This window comes from Nilaparvata lugens, chromosome 8 (assembly GCF_014356525.2).
Source record: "Nilaparvata lugens isolate BPH chromosome 8, ASM1435652v1, whole genome shotgun sequence".
NCBI lineage: Eukaryota > Metazoa > Arthropoda > Insecta > Hemiptera > Delphacidae > Nilaparvata > Nilaparvata lugens.
Genome location: NC_052511.1, coordinates 8595926 through 8621637, shown reverse-complemented (window position 1 = coordinate 8621637; position 25712 = coordinate 8595926). Strand labels below are relative to the sequence as shown.

At 35.0% G+C, this 25712-nt stretch overlaps 1 protein-coding gene across 3 annotated transcripts in view; it reads left to right on the top strand.

Annotated features, from left to right (window-relative positions):
• The window catches only part of LOC111056890, a 140907-nt gene that overhangs the window by 24240 nt on the left and 90955 nt on the right, over positions 1–25712 (top strand). For all 3 annotated transcript variants that reach the window (XM_039433864.1, XM_039433863.1, XM_039433861.1), the window contains exon 2: positions 25163–25219. The gene's annotated coding sequence lies outside the window, so the exon portion shown is untranslated. The remainder of the gene's footprint in view (positions 1–25162; positions 25220–25712) is intronic.

The following is a 25712-nucleotide window of genomic DNA, read 5'->3' as shown; positions in this document are numbered from 1 at the left end:
GAAGATATCCATGGTATAGAGACTACCAGCGTCACCCAGCTTTATGAAAAAGAACTACTATAGTGCGGTCCACGTTATAATGACAGTATTTGATCAACTTCGGTTTTGCTATCCTTGTCTATCATTCGACAAAGCCGGTGGTACTATCCTTTTCTAGGTCCACAACGGTGCCAATTATGTTTTTGAGAGTTTAGAATAATATTATATTGCATGTTTAATGTAGCTGAACCCTTTTATCTCATAAGTATTTTGATATCCTCATACAATACTTCATCCTGATGATAATGCCGAAGCATGTATAAGATCTAAATTTTCGCACTAAGGTGCAATATAACGAAATAGTTATTTTCCTACAGATACCCTGAAAAGTGACCATTTGTGCACTGATTGCAGGCTGCAAAGAATCACTTTTCCGCACTAGTGCGCAAAGTGAGTACTTTGCGTACTCCAGATTTGCAGCATGACAACGCAAAATAGTTAGTAGGTTATATGGAGCACCAGTGCAGCAAAATCAAAATTAAGTTGGTAACAGTGACTGGTGTGGCTGCTATAGTGAGCAGAGGTGCAACCAAGCACAATGCGCTAATTATTAAGTAGATATTATAATGGAGGACACCGACAGCACAGTGCCACCACAGCACACACCACACAGCTGCCCCCCGCCATTCAAACACTACTACATTATTCAAGCAATTTTACCCATAATTACCCACTTTTCATATTCAATGGTAACTGTAGGAAAAATTTAATGTGAAATACGTGCGCAAAGTTCGTTTGCTGCACTCAAGAAACCATTCCGATGGTTTCGATGCAGCAAACTGTCACTTTGCGCACTAGTTGCACAAATAACTATTTTATATCTAGAGTGAAAAGTACTGTTTTTCCTCCCTGAGGGAAAAGTTTAAAGCCCGAGGCGAAGCCGAGGGCAACAATTTCCCTGAGGGAGAAAGAACATTTTTCACTCATGATATACACAACAATTTTCCTCCACCTACATTTTTATAAAAACTTCAAATTAAATAATTTTCAAAAACGTAGGCTACGTGACCAAACAATGTGTTACAACATAATCTAAAAAGTAAACAGAAACAGCTGGCTTGTAATCACAGTTCTCCGCCGACAGTGCTATCTGTCGGCAAAAGTTGTAACAACAATGGCCGCCAAAACTACAGCTATGATGAAGTTCCCGTTTCAAATTTGATAAAAAATTATACATTTTTTTAGTATAGTGATATGAAGTTTGTAATAATTTTAGCATACAAACATAAATTTCATATATTGATCAAATGTCTGGTTGAGGTATTGAATTTAGTTGGTTGAATGACTACTCTTATTATGCTTCCTAATCTGAACTTAGACCTTCCAACCTATTTCAAATGTACGTTTTTTAAATTGAGATGCTTCCCATGTTATTTAAATGGAGCTACTTTTACGCTCTAGGGAGCTTTCCTATTTTTCCTACCGAGAGCGAAAAAGTGACACTTTAGTATTATGTTCCAGGGAGTAAAGTAAGCACTTTAGACAGGAGGTGGAGGAAAACAAGTATTGTAGGATGCTAGAATAAGAATTTACATAAGATGCGTAAAATTCCAAAATTTCAGTCTACTGGACTGTGCAATATAAATGTGGAATTGGAAAAAACTCCTCAGAGAGTAGAAATAAGACTGAAAATGGTAGGAATATGATGACCCAAATCGCTGTGCCAAGTCGAGAGGCAATACCATGATATTGGAGTTTTCGTCCGCAATTAGGACGGTCTCGAAAGTGGTATCCATGACTACTGTTCCTTTTTACCCGTAAAACGGTTGCTTCTCAACAATTTTATATTTTCACTTTTATGTTACCTCTGTCATAAATCATGAATTATGTTCTCTGTTCTCGTTCTTATTCAAATCAAATCAATTCCACAAATAATTTATTAATGGTGTTCGAGATTTAGAAGAATCTCCACATAAAATTGAATTGAGTCAATTAAATTGACTCATTTGAATGGAGTTTAATGAAAATCAATCTGTTTGTTAACCAATACTTGACATTTGAAACTTCCATCAACCATAGATTTTATCTACTACTTTGTTCTCCTTCTTATTTAACAAATTATTTATTAAAAGTGTTAGAGATTTAAAAGACCTCACATAAAATTGAAATGAGACAATTAAATTGACTCAAGTTTGATGTGTATAGAGTTTAATGAAAATCAATCTGATTGTTGACCAATACTTAACATTTAAAATTACAATATACTACAGATTTTATCTACAATCTACTGTATATTTATGTTTTGATGGTTGGAAAAATATTACAAACAATAATTTCCATAACTTTCTTATAGAATAGAATGGCTTCTAATTTGTTGACGTGGGGAAGTTTGGACTGTAATGTCCACTCAATTAACCATTAACCATTTAACCACATCGTTATAAAAAAATACAATACAACATATACAGAGATAATAAAAAATAGATACAAAAATGACAATAAAATGTAATAAATATGAGAGTTCAATATCGGAAAATAAAGTTTTAGAAAATGTGTTTTTCAGTAACTAAAAAATTATAGCTAAGGCTCCCTTGAAATAAAAGTTTTTCCCCTTATCTTGAGTTTCGAACTTCAAAATTTAAATGAAAGTGATATTTTTCTAATGAAAACTACATTATTATGAAGATTCTTCCATTTATGAATGTGAATGAAAAATGTTTGTGCATTTGCCCTTTACAATTAATCGATCAATTTTGATATGTTCGTGTTTATTGGAAAAAGTCATAAAATTTCCAAAAATATTTCTTAAAAAATTACATTTAGAGCTTTCTGATGGAAGACCAGATACTGTTGGAGTACTATAACCATAATCCATAAAATTTACCCCGTTTCACAAAACTTCTTCAAAGACAATTTTTCCAAGGAGTAGCTATTAAAATAACTTCCAGTTCATATCTGAAGGTGGAAGAGCGGTAGTTTCTCACAAAAGGGCTGCTCCACTTTTTAAATTGAACTACCTTTTTCTCCTGGATGCTTATTCAAAAGAATGACTGCGCGTAACCTCTACTCTGTGCAAATGCGGCGTCTTTTATGCGACGAAAAATAATTGTTGTCCTCAATCTTTGCCCGGGTAAAGTCTGTGATTGTGATGAGTTTCTTCCGTTCTCTCTCTCTCTCTCTCTCTCTCTTCTCTCTCTCTCTCTCTCTCTCTCTCTTTCCATTACATCTTTAATTTGTTGGAATTTTCTCCCGTTCTCTATCTATCTACCTCTTCCAACTAATTTCCTCTCTTTTCCCGTGTTCTCTCACCTTAACTTATCTTCTTTTTCTGTATTTTCTTTTAGTTCTTCCCCTTCTCTCTCTCTCTCTCTCTCTCTCTCTCTCTCTCTCTCTCTCTGCCTCAGTTATATATCTAATTTGTTGGAATTTTCTCCCGTTCTCTATCTATTTTCTTCTTCCAACTAATCTCCTTTCTTTTTCTGTTTTTTTTAATGTCAGTTTCCCTCCCCCTATATTTCTCTCAATACATACTCTCCCTCTCACATTACAACATTATATTATAGTTATTAAAATTGCATTCAATCTTTTTTCCATTAGTTAATTTATCATAGTTTGTAAAATTCGTTGAATAATTAGCAATACTGTCTTTGTTTAATGTAAATTAGTGTATAAACCAGTACATAGTAAGATCCATAAGATCGTGGCAGTTTTCTTGACAGACAACCTCTCAATAACGTATACCTCTCTGCAGCGAATTTTTTCTCGGGATAATCGACTTTGTTATACAGAGGTTCAACTGTACAGAGTGTCATAATGTATGGGAACCCTTAAATAAAGTGAAGACTGTTGTAGATATAATACTGTAACTTTCAGGATAAGTTGTTGGTCAAATACTCTACCTTTTGACGTACAACTGAATTTCAACCCCTCATAAGGGGTGACTTAGGGTTGTAACTCGAATATTTTAAATGTAAACACCCATTGTGTGGTACATTATTTTAAAGGCCTTTTTAAAACAAGAAAGATGGCATCGATAAAAATGTTCTATGATACTTGTATCCAAAATGGCGGCTGATTGAATTTTTATTTTTTAAGAAAATGAGGGGTAATAACTCAAATATTTTGAATGTAAACACCCATTGTGTGATACATCATTTTAAAGGCCTTTCAAAAACGAGAAAGATGACATCAATAAAAATGGCAGCTGATTGAACGTTATCAATAACTATTTCTTTAAAAACTAAAACTTCAATCAGCCGCCATTTTGAATAAAAGTATCATAGAACATTTTTATCGATGTCATCTTTCTTGTTTTAAAAAGGCCTTTAAAATGATGAAACAAACAATGGGTGGTTACATTTAAAATATTCGAGTTACAACCCCTAAGTCACCCCCTTATGAGGGGTTAAAATTCCTTTGTACGTCAAATTAAAGGTAGAGTATTTTACCAATAACTTATCCTGAAAGTTACATTATCATATGTACAACAGTCTCCAATTTAATGAAGGGTTCCCATACATATGACTCACTCTGTATATTGTAACATACATAAATAAAGAACTCTAATCCAATCTAATCTCTCTCTTCCATTGTCATATTTTTAATTCGCTCGAATTTCCTCCCTCCTGAGTTGGTCCAAGTAGAATCGATTTCTTGTTTATCTGTGGTTTGGGTTAATTCCATTTACCCGTCCTTGTCATCTATCGTGAGACTCACTTTAAACTGTCAGAATCCCAGATAAAATACACCGTTCTGTCCCCATTACACCAATACTGAAAGTTGGCAGTGAATCTAATTGTCGCACAGCACCCTCTACCCCTGTTATCAGCTTTGTCAGAATCCCTCATTAAATACGCCGTTCGTCCCCCATTAAACCATTACTGGCAGTTGGCAGTGAATCTAATTGTCGCACAGCACCCTGTACCCCTTTTTATCAGCTTTATTTGTCCTTGAAGACCAGCAGTCATAAATCTCCACATTTGCAATCCTTCTTGCCCTTGTTATTCTCTTTTGGAACATGTCCAGAATCAGCCATCAGTGATCCATTAATTGAATGTGGTGTCTTTATACTCCACCTCTGGGCTGCCATGGCCATATATTTCAATAAGTCCCGGGTTGCCATGGTAACAGACTGATCCCCGGTGTGGGATACGACAATGATATCTTACATGGTTTTCCTCGCCTCCGTTTTCTTCTTGTTTCTCAATTCTCGTCGCTGTTTACACTCTGCTGATTTTGACATAGTTCAGACGCCTGAAACTGAGCGCCTCTCCTATTGTACTCGTCTCGCTTCTCTACTTCGCTTGTCTTCTTTTGTGTCTCATCGTATGAATCACTCCGTTGCGTAAATCTGTGGAGAAAATTTCCTCTATATATACACAACTTGACGTGTTCACATGAACCGGTACGAAATTGGTTTATGGTTTAGTTAGTATTGATAGTTGATTATTGGAAATCTACATTGGAATCATGTTGGTCTGTGCATCATTGTTCTGCGAAAGCTGTGGAAATTTTAGTATTTGAGGGATCACTTCCCACTCCTTAAATATAAAGCATAGCAGACTGATTTTTTGACCGAGCGAAGTGAGGTCTAAGATTCAAGTCGACGGTTTGGCATTTCTCTTAATGTTTAAATGTTTATATGTTGCGTATTTATGGCGAAACGCGGTCAGAGATTTTCAAGAAATTTGGCAGGTATGCTCCTTTTTTAATTGCGCGTCGACCTATGTACACGGTTTTTGGAAATTTTGCATTTCAAGGATAATATAAAAGGAAAAAGGAGCCTCCTTCATACGCCAATATTAGAGTAAAAGTCAGACTATAAGAATTATTCATCATAAATAAGCTGTCTAGTGGACTATAATACTACCCGTTCAAAAACAACGAACATCTTGAAAATGTATCTTTCTATCAACGTTGTACACAGTTGCAGCCAGACCTGATAACAGCGCTCACACTCATATTCCGGGACGACACGGCACGGTACAATAGGACAGAAGGCTCTATGTTTATTTAGGATTTTTTCTAGACTTTTTAAATTGATAAATTATTTATTAATTTTTGAGAAAACTTAACAACAGGTCAATGTAACTTACTGAGCGCGAGGTCTACTGTTCACAGAACTACTAGTTAGTTGATTATTGAAAATCTACATTGGAATCATGTTGGTCTGTGCATCATTGTTCTGTGAAAGCTGTGGAAATTTTAGTATTTGAGGGATCACTTTTCAACACTTGAATACAAAGCATAGCAGACTGATTTTTATGATTTAGGGCCGATTTCCGAGCTCGGGATTTAGCTAAGTTCTTGACAGCTGGAGTCAGAAAAATTGGCTTTCCGAAACGGGGCGTAGTCGCAGTTTTTATAACAGTAGTCGCAGTTTTTATTCTCTCATTTCTATAATTGGAAACGTTTCTTCTTTACGAAATGAAACATTACTAAATAATTCAAAATAGCTGAAACTTTACACTATTTTCTCTTTTTTTTATTTTGTGTTCAATTTTCTAGTTTTTCGAAATTTAATTTAAACGTGACTTTGACAATGACCACGACTACGCCCCGTTTCGGAAAGCCAATTTTCTGACTTCAGCTGTTTAAATTCTAGAACTTAGCTAAATCTCGAGCTCGGAAACCGGCCCTAAAAGGAATTAGCTTCTATTCTGAAGTGTCAACAATGTTGAAAAAAGACTTAGCGTCCGAAGGCACTCCAAAAATTTGAGTAGAAGCTAAAACCTTTCAATCATAAAATTCAGACTTCTATGTCGTAATTCAAGTATTGAGAAGTGATCATTAAGAAGCCATTCGTAATTGAAAGTGAAATTCAAGAGTATTTTAAGAGTCAACTTCTTGTAGAAATCTTGTTAGTTTCGACTTTAAATTGATCTACCACAAAACAATTTGTTTATACGTGTATGATACAAATAAATAGTTTTTATTGACATTCTTTACAGAACAGAATCCTCTCATACGAGGTAAATAATAGTTGCAAAATTACAAAATACAGAATTTATTTACTTACATACAGCTTGTTATAACTCTTGTCGATTATCTTCTGAAGTGAATGATGCAACAATCTGCTAAATCAGTTAGGGAATGGAGATGAGCTTCACTTGTGATAACATCGAAATAGTGTTCACTACTTTATATTTCCATGCATTCAAAGACCCTTGTAACTTAAATGATAACTTGCAACAAATTGTGATAAGTTTCAATCAAACCTCTTCCCGGCTCCTTACCTTGATAGAAAAAATAAAAGCTCTTTCAGTCGGGAGAGTGCAGTATCGTTTTTCAAAGAGTTCCATAGTGATATTTACTTCCTTCAGCATTCCCCATAAAGAACATCCATGCTTCCCGTTCAACAAATGCAGACAGATTTTAAGTGAATCTCACCGATCCCTTCAGGTAGTTAACAGGAGATGAGTCAGTGTGAGTGTTTTTTCAAGCAGCGTTTGAAAAGAACGCCCCTCAGGAGTTTCGCGAATAAATTAGCGCGATATGGAAGGAGGTGAGTGGGTCAATGTAATGTAACCCTCAGGAGCCTGGCTACTTTTCCTTCATTACAATTATCTGCTCGCATTTTTTATCAGATTCCCGTGCTTTTCAATCTGCTCTTCAGCACGTTTCCTTTGTGTCGGGTGGTTTTGATACTTTTCCCAGAGAAAATCAATGTTATTATTCACGGTAATTAATCTACGGGTAAGGATCGCTGATGGGAAAATATCGTTGGAAAGTTCGAGACCCTAGATTCAAGTGGAAGAACAATTTGATTAGCTATAGAACATGAAAAAGATAGGAATGAACTGAACAATTTAGGAATCTGCATAAGAGTAAAAATAGCCTACCCATAGTCATGAAGTTTCTAAATTTTGTTTATTATTTTTACTGAAACTAGTCGCTAGGACTAACCATTAATTTTGTTCTCTCATTTCTTATCCCAAAATATTGAAAATTTGAATTAAAGATGCAGTTTTGAATAGTTCCTGTTACGATCACGATTGTTAACGGCAAGTATAACATTCTGTTTATAAACAGAAACTGAGGATAATTTAGTTCTATCATAGAGAAACAATAGCGTAAGTAGATATCCCATGGTATAGGAAATACCCTATATGGTATATTATATGGTACAGGTTGTTCAAAAAAAAAAAAGATGAATAGATGTCAATGCCCCTGTTTCTTGAGGTACATTATACCATAGAGAAACAATAGCGTAAGTACATATCCCATGGTATAGGAACTTATGTCGCAACTTTTACTGTTATCTCAAGCCAATTGCTGTTGATTATTGTCAATTTTTACTGTTTTGTTGGGGTGATAGTGTATGAACGGCACAATTTGAGAGACTACCAGCATCACACAGCTGCATAGGAAAGAACTACGTGAACTATCGGCTTGGGATAACAGTAAAAGTTGCGACATAAACGCCCTATACCATGGGATATCTACTTATGCTATCGTTTCTCTACGGTTCTATCTTCAATAAATATTAATAAACCTCTTAAAGATTTATTTTATGATTCATATTAACCAAAGAGGATCGGAAGAATAAGGAGAGGATCTTCTTCAGGTCTTCTGATATGAACTAATCATATTCTGTAATAAGTAATCCTATTATATTAAACGAGCAATTTCTGTATTTTTATATCTGGTTATTTATATTTATATCTGGTTATATATGTTCAACGGATCTCGAAAATGGCTCTAACGATTTTCACGAAATTTGGAACATAGTAGGTTTATGATATAGGTTTTCGATTGCACTAGGTCTCATCCTTGGGAAAAGTCGCTGAACGACATTGAAAGGATAATTCATCCTTGGCTGAAACAGCTGTGGATAGTAAAAAAGTGAATGTGAAAAATCAAAATATCACATCCCCGAAATTCATAAAATGACATATAGCCAGCTGTGAAATATAAACATGATCATTTTATAGAATTGTGTTCTGTTTATCAATAAATAAAAATAACGAGCGAAGCTCGGTGACCCGATATTTGTAATTATTCACACAATAACTCCTGTGTTGATTCTGGGACGTATCTTCCTTAAATTTCAAGTCATTATTATCATTTTCTTGGCATCTAATGACAATCTTTAAGAAAGCACATCATATTCATGAATAGATTATTCTCATCCACTAAATAAAGTTTCCAACTAGGGTGTCTGAAATTTATTCAGTTTTTAATGACAGATGGAAATGGAGACAAAGCTGTTGCGGTGGAGACAAAATGTATATTTTTCTAATGAGTTGGATGAGACCTAATTATGGGGAGCGAGATAACGGACTGGCTCCTTGGCGGGAGAGAGGGAGTTGCTTATTCATAAAACGCCAGTGTATCGGTGGGGATGACCCAGTTAAGCCATTTGGCGCGGGGGGAAGGTGGGTAGAATAGGGGGGCAGGGGGGTAAAATAGGGGACAGGAGGGTGAGCCATTAGGGGTTGAGGGGGAGATCGATTTTGGAGCAGTGCCGGCTTTGCCGCGTCTTATACCGAGTGAACGTTATTACAGCGTGGAGCTATTATGTAACAGTTATTTTTTTAACCAGTACACTGGGTCTGTGATTTTCGGATAGTTCATCAACATTAGGTCCGGCGTTTATAGGGAACCCGGCTTGATGACACGTCGCGAGGAAATTGAAAATGATGATTTAATCAGTTTTCTGTACAATTTATTTATTTTATATTTACTAATATCTGAACGCGTTCCTACTTTTTTTTCAATGTTCAATGCAATTGTTGCGAGTTTATATATATACTGTTTATATACCCCATAAATGAATTTTAAGAGAGAACTTCTGTGCTTGAATGAGCACAAGCTCATTCCATGCTGTTATATGATAAATTTGTTTCTATTACTATAGTTATTTGCTCAAATTTTCAATTATATTACATTGTTACTTTGTCATTTGTTTTGATGTTTTGACTTGTCCTGTATGTTTATCGTTTTTGGCTCAATAAAATGAATTTGTATTTGAAGCCAATGATTAGCTGCTAATAAAGAGACGACTCGCGGAATATCTTGATGCAATTATTATTGTAGTTTGTAGTGCAGTCAGATAAGGCGTGCTATCAAGTATCAACCTATAGCAGGGAGAACGGCTACAAGATTGCTATTTCTATGCCCATAGATTGAAGCCACTGGCAAAGTCGTTGGTTTGAATCTCGTCTAGCATATGGGTTTTAGATCATCTCATCATCTTTCAACTCATTACCCACGTACGAATAAGTTCGTATATAATATGAAGATTATCATCAGCAAAGATAATTTATTTTGGATAGTAATTTTATCATTCAAATTCAAATCTATTTCCACAAAGAACAAAAAATTCAACTATAAATCACAAATGCAATTAATTACAATCATTGAATCATTGACGACACCTAATACAAGAAAATAACAAACACACAAACATAAATACGGATCTACAAATCATACACATGAAAAACAAAGGACTAGAACTAGACACAATAGAACAATTCGAAATATACGCCCAATTTAAAAGAAATAGACAATGTATATTAAACGAATAAACCAACTTCAAATCCCACATCCTCTTTGATTATCTTCTCAGCCACAACTTACCCAATAGACACCAACAGCACCAACAGACACTAATCCAATAGACACAAACAGCACCAACAGACACTAATCCAATAGACACCAACAGCACCAACAGACACTAATCCAATAGACACCAACAGCACCAACAGACACTAATCCAATAGACACCAACAGCACCAACAGACACTAATCCAATAGACACCAACAGCACCAACAGACACTAATCCAATAGACACCAACAGACACTATCCAATAGACACCACAGCACCAACAGACACTAATCCAATAGACACCAACAGCACCAACAGACACTAATCCAATAGACACCAACAGCACCAACAGACCTAATCCAATAGACACCAACAGCACCAACAGACACACTAATCCAATAGACACCAACAGCACCAACAGACACACTAATCCAATAGACACGAACAGCACCAACAGACACTAATCCAATAGACCCAACAGCACCAACAGACACTAATCCAATAGACACCAACAGACACTAATCCAATAGACACCAACAGCACCAACAGACACTAATCCATAGACACCAACAGCACCAACAGACACTAATCCATAGACACCAACAGCACCAACAGACACTAATCCAATAGACACCAACAGCACCAACAGACACACTAATCCAATAGACACCAACAGCACCAACAGACACACTAATCCAATAGACACGAACAGCACCAACAGACACTAATCCAATAGACCCAACAGCACCAACAGACACTAATCCAATAGACAACAACAGACACTAATCCAATAGACACCAACAGCACCAACAGACACTAATCCATAGACACCAACAGCACCAACAGACACTAATCCATAGACACCAACAGCACCAACAGACACTAATCCAATAGACACCAACAGCACCAACAGACACACTAATCCAATAGACACCAACAGCACCAACAGACACACTAATCCAATAGACACGAACAGCACCAACAGACACTAATCCAATAGACACCAACAGCACCAACAGACACTAATCCAATAGACACCAACAGCACCAACAGACACACTAATCCAATAGACACCAACAGCACCAACAGACACACTAATCCAATAGACACGAACAGCACCAACAGACACTAATCCAATAGACACCAACAGCACCAACAGACACTAATCCAATAGACACCAACAGCACCAACAGACACACTAATCCAATAGACACGAACAGCACCAACAGACATTAATCCAATAGACACCAACAGTACCAACAGACACTAATCCAATAGACACCAACAGCACCAACAGACACTAATCCAATAGACGCCAACAGCACCAACAGACACTAATCTAATAGACACCAACAGCACCAACAGACACACTAATCCAATAGACACCAACAGTACCAACAGACACTAATCCAATAGACACCAACAGCACCAACAGACACTAATCCAATAGACGCCAACAGCACCAACAGACACTAATCTAATAGACACCAACAGCACCAACAGACACACTAATCCAATAGACACCAACAGCACCAACAGACTCACTAATCCAATAGACACCAACAGCACCAACAGACACTAATCCAATAGACACCAACAGCACCAACAGACACCAACAGCACCAACAGACACTAATCCAATAGACACCAACAGCACCAACAGACACTAATCCAATAGACACCAACAGCACCAATAGACACCAACAGCACCAAAATCCAATAGACACCAACAGCACACTAAAATTTGCCATCCTATCCTTCTACTTGTCTATGAGTACAACCAGGAAAATGGCGGATCTGCAGAAAGATCTCGTTGTCACAGTGAGTGAATTCATATTTATTGGGAAAAATCTGACTGCTATAGTGAGGTCCACGTTATAATGACAGTATTTGATTAACTTTGGTGTTGCTATTCTTGTCTATCATTCGACAAAGCAGGCAGTACTATCCTTATCTAGCTCCGCAATTATGCCAAATCTGTTTTTGACAATGTAGAAATATAATTAATTAAGGCAGAGAATCGGCAACGCTGTTCTTCTATCTTCATCCACTGCCATTATAACGTGGACCTCACTATAGTCGTTTTTCCTAATAGCAAAAAGTGATTTAATTAAAATCAATTCAAATAAACAATTGAAACAATAAATGAGTGGATAGTTTTATTAATATGATGTGATTATCATCTAACAAGTTTTGAGATAGTACTTTAATTATTTCTTTATTAGTGAATAGTTTTGATATTATTTTAATCATTGTCTTCGATTATTGATAAATTCTAATAATTATTATTCGAATTATCATTTCTCAATGTGGTTGGTCGGACAATGATTATAGTGGGATCTAAGGCTCTTATTACATTAGGCATGGATTGTATTTTCACCTCAAAGAATTTTGAAATATACTTTTTGTGTAGTTGAGAAGTTTATATTGTGGTAATTATTCATATTGAATGAAAAATACTAAGAAATTGCCAAAAAACCACAGATTTATTGATACTTAGAAAGACCGGTTTCGGTTATTACACCATTGTCAATCTCTGATAAACTAAAACTAAATACAAGAGCAGCAGAATTTATACTAGTAGGCGAGTACTGCTATTGGTCAAGGGCATGAACGCCTGCCATTGGCCCAGCTAGACAGTCTCCTCCCACTCAACGGTGTGACAAAATGGCGGCTTAAGCAACAGAATCGCCATGATTACAAAATTTACTTTCAGTACAAAATAAGAAACAAGAAAACAAGTGTGAAAGATAATAAAACAAATGTGCTATTTGAAATATACATACAAATAATATATTTGAAATATACATTGTATATCTAGGCATTTGAGACTCATGAGCTATATTATATTTGTTGTGTATCTGCCATACGCTAAATAAATAATTATATTAGGCCACCAGTGGGTCGCCAAGTAGGTTATCCGAGCGAGTCGAGGAGCATTAGTTCTCATTGCGCTCATTACACTAACGTATAATAATCATCGATCCTTATAATTTAGCCGCCGAGTCGGCTAAATTACCTACTAAAGTTTGGCGGCCGGCTGGTGTCTCACTAGGGTCCCCACTCTCCAGCCCGGCCACCAATCCTGGTATTCACTGGTGTCCCAGCTTGCTTTACTCATGGCCTCAAAGGTTGCTTTCTGGCGACCCACTTGTGGCCTTATGCCTCAAATTAGATCATTGATGAGAGGTTTTACTTGTCTCTTGGTATGATAGGATTTTGACTTTGATTATTTATTTATTTATTTATTTATTAGATAGAGCAAACAATACAATAGTCGGAAAAGAAAAAACAGGCTATTGCCCAAAACTTCTTCAATTTCCTGATTTTGTCACAAAATCGTCCAAATATTATGTAGGTTATGTTCACTTCAATTTCAACACCAAATCTTCAATCTGAAACTATGAATCAGAATAAAACAAAGAATTTCAAATTTAGATAGATTGATAATGAAACTTCCGTTAAAACAAAAACCAAACTTCAAATATTCACAAAATATAGAATAAAATCACTTAAATTTTGAGCTCGAAAAATTTGAAAAATTATGAAAAGTTGATTATGTTAGTAGGACAACTATTGGCATGAACCTATTGTAGGAATAAGAGCAATTACACTGGAAACACCAATAGTATAAACTAACATGATATGGATTATGAAGCAACAATATTACCAAATGAGTTCCCAAAAAATAATTCCACTGTGGCCATTTAGTATGTGTATGTGGCCATCTAGTTCTATCTAGTATCATTCTGTGAAAGCCATTCTTGATAATATTTTTCAATTTAGACTGTGTTCTAGTAACGTATTAGCATTTAAAGACATATTGTACTTGAGAAGTTTTCGGTCAAGACCTACTAACTAATTATTTCTGAAAATCAATTTGGAAACTCGTGCTCGATTTTTGAGACCTACTTTTTTTTATCTGGAAATCCATCTGTAAACTTTTCTGTCTCTGTCAAGACCTATAGTGAGGTTCACGTTATAATGGCAGTGGAGAAAGATAGGAGAACAACGTTGCCGATCCTCTGTCTTGTCAATGCCTTCTATAGACGCGGTAGCTGATACAGAGGTTTATTGATGTCATATTAATTGTTCATTCTCGTTTAAAATAATCAATTATATTTTATTAAGCCATATTTATTTATTCAGCATATGGCAGATACACAACACATATATAGCTCATGAGTCTCAAATGCCTACATTATACACTGTATATTTCCAAATTCTTTGAGATGTTGTGCAGCTTTCGGTCAGGAGAACATAAGTTTGTCTGACCGCCATTATTTGCTAGTCCATCTAGCGTTACTCAATGTGCATCATGGAGGCGAACTAGCGTTACACATTCAAGTTAAAAATCTGCTGGAACAATTTTGAGGTTAAAGAAGGTTAAAACTTAATTTTCAATTTTCACAGAATTTTTTTTCAAAATCATCTTCACCATTTCAAATGTCCAAAATTGCTTCAAATTGTAATTTATCACATAAAAACTATCCAAATATAGAATTTCTGTTTGAAATTTGCACCCAAAAAACGTTGCTAAGCTGGTTATTAAGCCATAAATTATATTTTTCAATAATTTCATAATGAATTTTCATAATAATTAAGATGAGATATTTTGTTAATTAACTATCAATTTTACATTGTTAAAAGACGATCTGGCAACAGAGCAAAGCGAGGAAGAGATAGCGCTGTCCGCTTTGTTGAATGATAGACAAGGATAGCAATACCATTGCTAATCAAACACTGCCATTATAACGTGGACCAACTATAGACTACTTTTTTATTTCCGAAAATCCATCTGGAAACCTCTCGGTCAAGACCTATTTTATCATTTCTGTTGGAAAACTTCAAGCTGCTGTGTTGAGCACTCTGGAAACATCATAAAATGAACCACTAGAATTGGATTACTTTGCCAGTTTCCGCGCCACACCACATTTGACTGGACTAATACAGTTGTGCGGAGAACTGAGCAAGGCAAGACTGTGAGAGTCGATCTGATTGTCACGCCGAGTGAACATGGCTGACTCTGTAAAACACGTGGTCTCCATGGAAACGCCCTTGCTTGTTGGGGGTGCAAGATTTGTTTAGGGTTGCAAGTGGCAAGTATACTGCCTCTTCTTAAATAATTCCACTCTGTACAGCCAGGTCAGCTTTTTGCGAACTGCGTGTAGTCTTCTTAGTAACTTCTAATACTTGAACCCACCGTGGTAAATGCTGTCCACTTCAATATTGTGTAATGAAGGTGGAAGTTATTGAATTTCAACTATACTTGAAGGAGAATTTGATATTACTCTTGTTCATCTGTACTGGCTCATTTACATTGGTTTCAGCTTCATAATTAATGTAGATTCCCAGATATCAGTATCAGCCGGTGGAAATATAATTCCCACGAGCTCTTATAGGACTATTCACACTCAGCCCGGCCGATCGAGTATGAAAAGCCTCATTGGAACTTATGGAAATAATATTCTCACTGTACGGAACACGTTCTGATACGTGGGAACCCACGTTTATAGTGGAGCTTTATATTTAAAGAAAAGCTGGCCACTAAAGACAGGACATGCATGAAGGACATGTTTTGTCATGAACGAAAGCCTTCAAACAAAAAAGAGTAACTTCTAACATGAAATGAACAATAAATAACCTCTGGGAAATTACAAATTATAATGTTACAATAATAATTCAATCTCAAATAGAGCAGCGGAGAAAAAATAAACAAAGATACAACAACTTTGTTCGAAGCCTTTCGAGGTGATGATACAACAAAGTATCTCGGCATGTGTGTACACACATGTTCATCATGCATGTCCTGTCTTGAGTGGCCAGCATTATGTACATTATTATTGGAGAGTGCTTGCATGCACACTCCTCTGTTGACGCTGAATTAATTTCGAAATCATTATTGATAATTGAGTGGAGCGATCACCGATCAAGCAATCTCAAGTATACCAAGCGTTCCGTCTAAAGGTGCGTACAGAAACGCTGACTAGTGACTATATCTGTATTTTTACAGAAACGGTAAGATACAGATATAAAAAGCTTGGTATCAGCTGATTAAAAGTGAATTGCTCATGTTCGCGGCGCGTAAATCTGTACGCACATTAAAGTATACCAAGCGTTCGTTACTTATACAATGTGAGGGACTCGATGTCACGCTAGTAAAGGATCAGAGGATCAATTAATTCCAAATTATTTTTTTAATACATTCTTCATCATTTTTTTATTTTTACTATCAATAAAATTCTTATTTAATGTTTTTATATTATTTGTTCCAATGGAGGAACGGATTCTCTGAATCTGTTGCAGTCTGATTTGAATAATAATTTATTCGGTCTGTTTTAGATCGAGCTTGGAATAGAAAAAACAAATCTAAATAAAAAGTGAAGTACGCTGGAAATCAATCCTGTTCAACCAGGACCTGGTGAAACTATTTTCTGTTTTTTCTTCTCGTTATCCTCCCATGTGCTTGACACACTATCACATGGTACGGTCTGGCAGTCACAACTTGACTTCTTTCCGTTCTTTTTATGTATAATTCATATCCGATGTGTAACCGAATAAGACATATATTCTAATTTCAAGCTGTGTATATATTCTGCTGTCTCAATACGTATATAATATACTGGCTAGCCTTGGAATCAGAGATGTATTTGAAAATTTATTCAAGATAAAGCCTTGGGTGGGGTGCTTCACTGGCAGCCGGCCTGTCGTGTGTATTCTTGACATCTTTTCTCTTCTCAACGACAAACTTTTTAGTATGCAGTCGAGAAGCAGGCAGCAAGCAATTTCACTGCGGTGAAAAGTTGAAACTTTTCTAATGTAGGATGAAGTCCAGCGCTAGTTCTCCTGGCTGGTGAAATCTTCAATGAAACTGGAAAATTCTTGTAAAATAATTCAACTAGCACAGTTTTACTACGTTTTAAAACTTAGATCCTCACTTTATAACTTAATCGTATTAGTATTTCATGATTGGTAGTCTACCTAATTGTTATAAATATATGATAAATAGTAATTTACTTACACATAACCCATTTCACAGGTTGAAAGTACTGTTCATTGAACTACAGAAATGAAATCAAATAATTCTTTATTATTATTATTATTATTATTATTATTATTATTATGCGTCAAATTACCTTGTATGGAAATCGCTAAGTATTTACTTTGGATGCCGTACTAGATCCTTATTTCTACGATTATTCCAAAAAAATTTCATTCTAGCCGATATAGCCTCTCTTCTTTCTTGGGAAAAGACTACGTTTCTCTTCTTAATTTCCACGGGGCGTATTTCCCACTTTGCAACACTCCTTCTAAATTGGTTTCTGTCAAATATTATGTCATCATCAATTCCTGCATCAGATAAGTCCTTCTGTACATTTTTAATCCAATTTCCCCCCGTCTTTTTGCTCTTCACAAAAAGTAGGATTCTCTTTGTCATTCGATCCCCCGGCAGTCTCATCAAATGTCCAAAGAATTTTAATCTCCTCCTTTTGATATCGGCAGATACTTTTGAGTATTTTTCCACAACGCAGTTCTTCTGCAGCCTATAGCCTTCTTCCGTTTTCCTTGGGCCAATTATTCTCCTGATTATTTTCCTCTCCACACGACATAAATCCTCAAAATCCAGTTTGGTGTTCAAAGCTAAAGTTTCACTTGCATACAGAAACATGGGTATAATTACTGTGTTGTAATGTCGTACCCTGGATTTTATAGAGAGAGACAATTCTTGTTGTAGATGTTTTGTACCAAGCCAAAATCCCTTTTGTGCTTTTTTCACTCTCTCTCTTAGGGCTTCCTTCTCAGAAATAAATTCTCCAAGATATCTGAAGGATGTGACGCTACTTACTTAATAATTCTTTATTAGGCGGAGTTTTCAATAAATACAGACTTTGTACGATAAAATTACCAATTCCTCAGTTCTATCCTGATAATTGACCGAGCGAAGTGAGGTCTAAGATTCAAGTCGACGGTTTGGCATTTCTCTAATGTTTAAATGTCTATATGTTTTTATGTTGCGCATTTACGGCGAAACGCGGTAATAGATTTTCATGAAATTTGACAGGTATGTTCCTTTTTAAATTGCGCGTCGACGTATATACAAGGTTTTTGGAAATTTTGCATTTCAAGGATAATATAAAAGGAAAAAGGAGCCTCCTTCATACGCCAATATTACCGTAAAAATCAGACTATAGAATTATTCATCATAAATCAGCTGTCTAGTGGACTATAATACTACCCGTTCAAAAACATCGAACATCTTGAAAATGTATCTTTCCATTAGTTAGTAGACAGTTGACTATAATACTACCCGTTCAAAAACATCGAAAATCTTGATTATTGTATATTTCCATCAATGTTGTAGACAGTTGCAGCCAGACCTGATAACAGCGCTCACACTCACATTCCGGGACGACACGTCATGGTACGATAGGACTGAAAGCTGATTGAAGGTGTATCAATCAGAGAGAATATAATGTGATTCTAAGTTAATAAAACAATTTGAAAACTTGAAGTACCCTTTATTATTTAAAACTTTGAAATATTACAACGGCTAGTCTCGACCATAACTTCATTAACGTGTAAAAAAATCACCCCCATTCAAGTGAAGTGTGTTTATAATGTGATTCTATTAATGTTACATTCTATACTCTATGGTATTAATATACTCTTCTTAAGGTGCGTACAGATATACGCGCCGCGAACATGAGCAGTTCACTTTTAATCAGTTGACTATATCTATATTTTTACAGAAACGGTAAGATACAGATATAAAAAACTTGGCATCAGCTGATTAAAAGTGAATTGCTCATTTTCGCGGCGCGTAAATCTGTATGCACCTTTAAATAGCTTTTATTAAAACTCAAATACATCATTACTAGCTTGATGAAAAAATTAATCGCATCGATAGAGTTTATTATTCTAAACTCTGAAACCACTTCATGCAATGCCACTCTCCTGTATATGCTGTCGTGTGGGTGATTGTGTTTTCGATCTTCCAAGATTAATTCGGTTACAGCTACAAGGTTGCATTAAATTGATCATCATGTCCCATAAATAAACGCAGAGTATGGAAAATTCATTTTGACGTCGAGTCTGAACATCAAGCAGACTGATTAATGCAAGCTTAAATAATTCATCTTGCTCTATGGGGCCCTTGTGAGCGTGAAAGGGCTGACGGGCAATTATCTAGCGAGGTAATTGCTCAAAGTGGAATGACTAAATTATTAGAGCGCAATTCACTCTTCGTCCTTGATATTCTGTCATTGTAATTATTTATCTTTGATGCTGAAATGATGTTGCAGCTATGAAATGCATGCTTCACTTCATTCTCATTGGTTGATGGCGATGCTTTCAAGCTCAGGTGCATCCATAGTCAACACTCATTCGAGACAACATCAGATGGATTCTTCGAGAACCAACAGCAGGACGTTGAAATTAGGATATTCTCTTCTTGACAAATTTTATTTTCCAGTTTTATTTCCCATCAGGATGATAATATAGTTTATGATTTGGGAAATGAGTTTTGTAAATGGAAAATTTATTGATGAAGCAAGATGGATTCTTGGAGAACAAACAGCAGGACGTTGAAATTTTGTATATTATCATTCTTTTTTTTAATTTATTTTTTTTTAATAAATAAATAAATAACCCGTTTATTGCTTCCTTAAACAATCACAACAATTTTAAAATCAAAAGCGACATACAATTCAAAAGGCAATAATCAGCAGATGCGGGAGTATAATTATCCTTTTTCCATAGAAGGATAAAGTGTTGTACGAGTGCGTTTTCTTTTTCATTTCAATCCTTGTAGAGCCAAGCTTGTTTGAATACGTTTTTCATTCTCTCCCATTCCTTCCTTTCTCTTGCTACTCTCTGTCACGTCGCTCCGCCGCATACTCTCCTGAATTCTTCGTCCCATCTGTACGGGTGCCTTCCTCTGCTCCTGCTCAGCGTGCGTGTGTGCCAGTCGAGTATTTTTTTGGTCCATCTTCCATCCGTTGTCCTTGCGATATGGCCTGCCCAATTTCATTTTCTCTCGATAATCGTTTTACGTAAATCTTCAATTCTTGTTTCATTTCTGATCCATATTTTGGTTTTCCTATCTATTCTTTTCACTCCTATCATTATCCTTTCCATCGATCTCAAACTTGTTCTGAGTTTCTTGATTAATTTTTTCATTGAGAGCCCACGTTTCGCAGCCGCATAGAATTGCTGGTAGAATACATGTTTGAAGTAGGCGTCTCTTGCTTTCTATGGGAATATTAGATCTGAAGAGATGGCTGTATTTCTTGAACATTGACCAACCTTTTGCCACTCATCTAGTAATCTCTCCCCATTGTCCGTCCATCTCTCCCTATTTACTGTCCTAAGTAGATGAAGTGTTCAACTGCTTCTATCCTTCCGTCTTCGGTCTCTAATACTCTCTCTCGTTACTTTCACTGTTATAAATCATTACTTTTGATTTATCAAAGTTTACTTCCAATCCAACCTTTTTTGTCACTTTAATCATTTCCTTCATCATTCTACATACTTCTTCGGTGCTATTTCCTATAATAAAAATATCATCGGCGAATTTCAATGTATTTAATTTCACCCCATTTTTTTATTTTCTATTATTTTAGCCTTATCAGAATGCTACAGTATATGATTTGGGGAAATGAGGTTTGTAAATAAATGCATTGTATTGATGAATCTTTTAAATATCTTTCTGTATATTCTTATTATTTTATACACATTTTACAAACCTGTTGCGCCAAAGTCTCTTGATAACAACACTAATGAAATTGGAAATTTCGAATAATGATAATTTAGAGCCTGCTTACTCCTAAAAATAATAACTGGAAACACTCATATTAATAATATACAGATTTGAAATACAAAGAAAGTTCATGTTTTCAGAACATGTTCTAAAAAAGAACATATTCATGTTGTTTAGAACATTGAACAAAAAAGTTTATAAAAATTACTGTACAATGTTTAAGCAAGAATAATAGTGTTATTAGCGTAATTATGGATACCTTGATAGATTGCAGCTCAAAAACCAGATTTCAATCATGTTTATTTGATAAGTTACAGCATCAAAAACATATTTTAATTAGGATTCCTTGATGAAATAGAGCACCAAAAAATATCTTACTGTATGGTAAATAATAATAATGATATCGAGTGACCTGGCTGGCTTAGGTCTGGTGTCAGAGTTTTCAGGTCGCAACTGATCAATTTCAGGGCCTCTGACATGACCTGAACAATGTGAAATACACGTTCTCCTCAAGCTCTGCTAACCAATTTTATTTATTGTACAATATATGCAGTTAATTATTTCCTATACCTTATCCAAATTCAACCCCAATAAATATTACAACATTCACTTCCATTTCATTTGTTTAGAACTTTCCCATCCATTCATCAGTGTAACTCTCAAGGTTCTTCACCTTCTCTGACAAGTATTTACAAGCTTCACCAGTTCCAGCTGTCTGCTGTTCCAGCTGTAGTGAGTAGTGCTGTGTTTCACGTGCTCCGGAAACTATAAATAATTTGAAAACCGATTGTGATGCTTGTTTGCGCGCTCACTACTTCGTCAGCTAGTTCACGAATTTGCCACCAGGGGTTAGGGGTTGGGGAACGAGAAAGGTCTGCCATTGAAGAAGGATTACTGCAGGTGGAGCAGAGTATATTCATATTTTTTTTCACTTTTTATAACTGTATTTATAGTTTGTATTCGTTGTTTAACTAACTGTATTTAACTATATTCCTTCACAATCACAATTTTGTCCTCAAAATTTTTTGTGATTCAACTTATTCAACCTATGTAGAATTCTCTGAGTAATATCATGATTCAATAACTTTCGAAAAACTTGATTTACCGCATATGGTTTTGAAAGTAGACGACTAATGATAAATACTATTCGTTTGTATATGCTACCTTGTATAATTCTGAGTTTTTTTATACTTTGTATTTATTTATTTATTAGATAGAGCAAACAATACAATAGTCGGAAAAGAAAAAACAGGCTATTGCCCAAAACTTCTTCAATTTCCTGATTTTGTCACAAATCGTCCAAATGTTAAATGTAGGTTATGTTCACTTCAATTTCAACTTTAGATAAATTGATAATAAAACTTCCGTTAAAACAAAAACGAAACTACAAATATTTACAAAATATAGAATAAAATCACTTGAATTTTGAGCTCGAAAATATCACTATTACCATAGCTACAACAGCTATGTAAACTATGTAAACAGCTATTCATATGGCTTTTATCGGCAGAGAGATCCTTTCGGATGTTCTGCCTTGCCGTATTATCCAATGTTATTTCCTATCAACACTTAGTGACAGTTGCACAACAGCCGGTTAAAATTTAACCCTGATTAATTCCACAAGAACCAATCAGAGAAGCCGTCTTTTCTAAAACGCCTTCTCTGATAGATTTTCGTGAAATTAATCACGGTTAAAATCTAACCGGCTGTTGTGCAACCGGGCCTCAAGTTTATAGGTTATATATTGGGTTCTTCATATTTTCTCACTAAAAATTTGCACTTCGATCGACTTCCTGAGTTTTTATTTTATAAAGTTTAAAATCAAGAAAACTATTTCTAAACAAAAAATTACATTTAAAAAGCAAACAAATAAAAAATGTTGATGATTCATTTCGAACTGAAAATTTCACAATACAAATTTCACTTTGTATAACTGTATATTATTATGAATATAAAGAAAATAAAAATCTCAGTACCCTTTTTTAAAAATATTTTATCACAAAATATAAAATAAAATATTTAAAAAAAAGGGTACTGAGATTTTTATTTTCTTCATATTCATATTACAAGTAGCCCTATACAGGATAAATAAGATAAGATAAAATAAGATAAAAAAGACTGTATATTATTGACTATATGCCTTTTGGAATAGATATAACATGTTTTTTCATCTTTTATAGATTGTATAACTATATATACCCCTTGGGATAGTGTGGGTGGTGTCTACCGTTCCAGACTGCGATGAAACTATTGTGAAATCACTTTCAACTGGCATCATTACCCATAAATAACATTAATGTTTCTCATTCTATCTGTACTGTCAATTTAAAGTAAATCTCACTATAGCTTAATTCACATTTGTCTGGCAGCACTACTCATAAGCAACATGCAATGCTTCTAATTCAACTAATGCTGACAGATTGAAGTGAATCACACTAAAGTGTAATTCACTTTTAACTGGCAGCAATACTAATGAATAATATCAATGTTTCTCATTAAATCAATACTGACAGTTTAAAGTAAATCTCACTAAAGTGTAATTCACATTTTATTGGCAGCACTACTCATAAGCAACATTAATGCTTCTAAGAAGAAGAAGAAGAAACGAAGAGAAGAAGAGAAGAAGAAGAAGAAGAAGAAGAAGAAGACGGGAGAAGAAGCAGAGAAGAACGAGAAGAAGAAGAAGAAGAAGAAGAAGAAGAAGAGAAGAAAGAAGAAGAAGAAGAAGAAGAAGACGGGGAAGAAGAAGGAAGAAGAAGAGAAAAAGAAAAAGAAGAAGAAAAAGAAAAAGAAAAAGAAAAAGAAAAAGAAGAAGAAGAAGAAGAGAAGAAGAAAGAAAATAGAAAAAGAAAAAAAAGAAGAGAAGAAAAAAGAGAAGAAAAAGAAAAAGAAAAAGAGAAGAAGAATAGAAAAGAAGAAGAAGAAGAAGAAGAAAAGATAATAAGAAAAGAAAAAGAAAAAGAAGAAGAAGAAAAAGAAAAAGAAGAAACGAAAAGAAAAAAGCAAAAGAAAAAGAGAAGAAGAAGAAGAAGAAGAAGAAGAAGAAGAAGAAGATTAATAATATTGAGCATGTTTATCAATGGTTTACGATTTTAATATTGATTTTGACAGTAGTGAATAATGCTAATCGAAGCAATGATGACAGTCGAAAGTGAAGTGAGTGCAGTCGAGTCCCTAGTGGAAAGTTGGCATGCATTGAAGCCATGAGCCGTCGTCTCTCTTTCTCAAGGTCGCACAGTGTCAGGGACAGCTTAGCACGCCAGTCCAGGCAACAAGCATGCTTTTTAATATTCATGTCATTTCTTTTTCATCTTCTAATTTCTTCATTTCTAATTCATCTTCTCGCTCCTACGTTGTCTGTGTTCGCTTTGATGTATGTTGCCTTCTCTGTTGCCGCCTAATTGGGTACTTGCACAAATGAGTGCGCTAAGTACATGGACAGTCGTCAGCTAGTACTGTGATTAGGAGGAAAAATTAATTTTCAACCATTTTTGAATTTATATTTTGTCAATTGATACTAATTTCTATGCAAGGCAATGTTTGTTTATCCATTCTTAAGTCTGTAATTTATTTTGACAGTTGTGAATAATGCTAAGATTGAAAAAACTTTTATTTATTTTGTCACATCCACATTTATTAGACATTAATACAGGACTGCAGTTTCGTGTTGAAACCAACACATCTTCTGCTGAAGATGTGGATGAGACAATAAATAAAACTGTGAAGAAGAAGAAGAAGAAGAAGAAGAAGAAGAAGAAGAAGAGAAGAAGAAGAGGAAGAAGAAGATTAATAATATTGGGCATGTTTATCAATGGTTTACGATTTTAATATTGATTTTGACAGTAGTGAATAATGCTATATTTTTTCGTTTTCAGATCAAACATTGGGTCCTTGAGATTGGGTCCAGGATACTTCTAATTTCAATTCTCTAGGTATGGAAATAATTTTCAATTTTCAACAAATATTGTATTCTCAATAATATAAAAGTAGAAAGTAGCATGCAACTCAATAACAACTAATAAAAATGTTACTCTACTGATTCACAAAATACAATTTTTTTCTAGTTTATTCTAGTAATGGAGGATGTTCATTATAATGGATCTCTGTATTGTATACTCACAATTTACGAGTTCTCTGATCAGTTATAGTTGGTAGCCTGTTTAGGTTATTATTATAGTTTGATTAGTCTTTTTGATACTTTCCGAATTTATACAATAATATGTGTTGTTCTACAGTTTACAACATCAGAGATTTTGTAGAATTATTCCACAATGATTTAAAAACACAATACCTTCTGATTGGATGCACTTCGTTTTATTCTGACAAAAATCAAATTTCTATGCAGGTGCCAAATAAGTATAAATAAAGAAATATAAGTATATAAATAAGTATTTAATAAGTTATTAAATAAGTATAAATTATAGA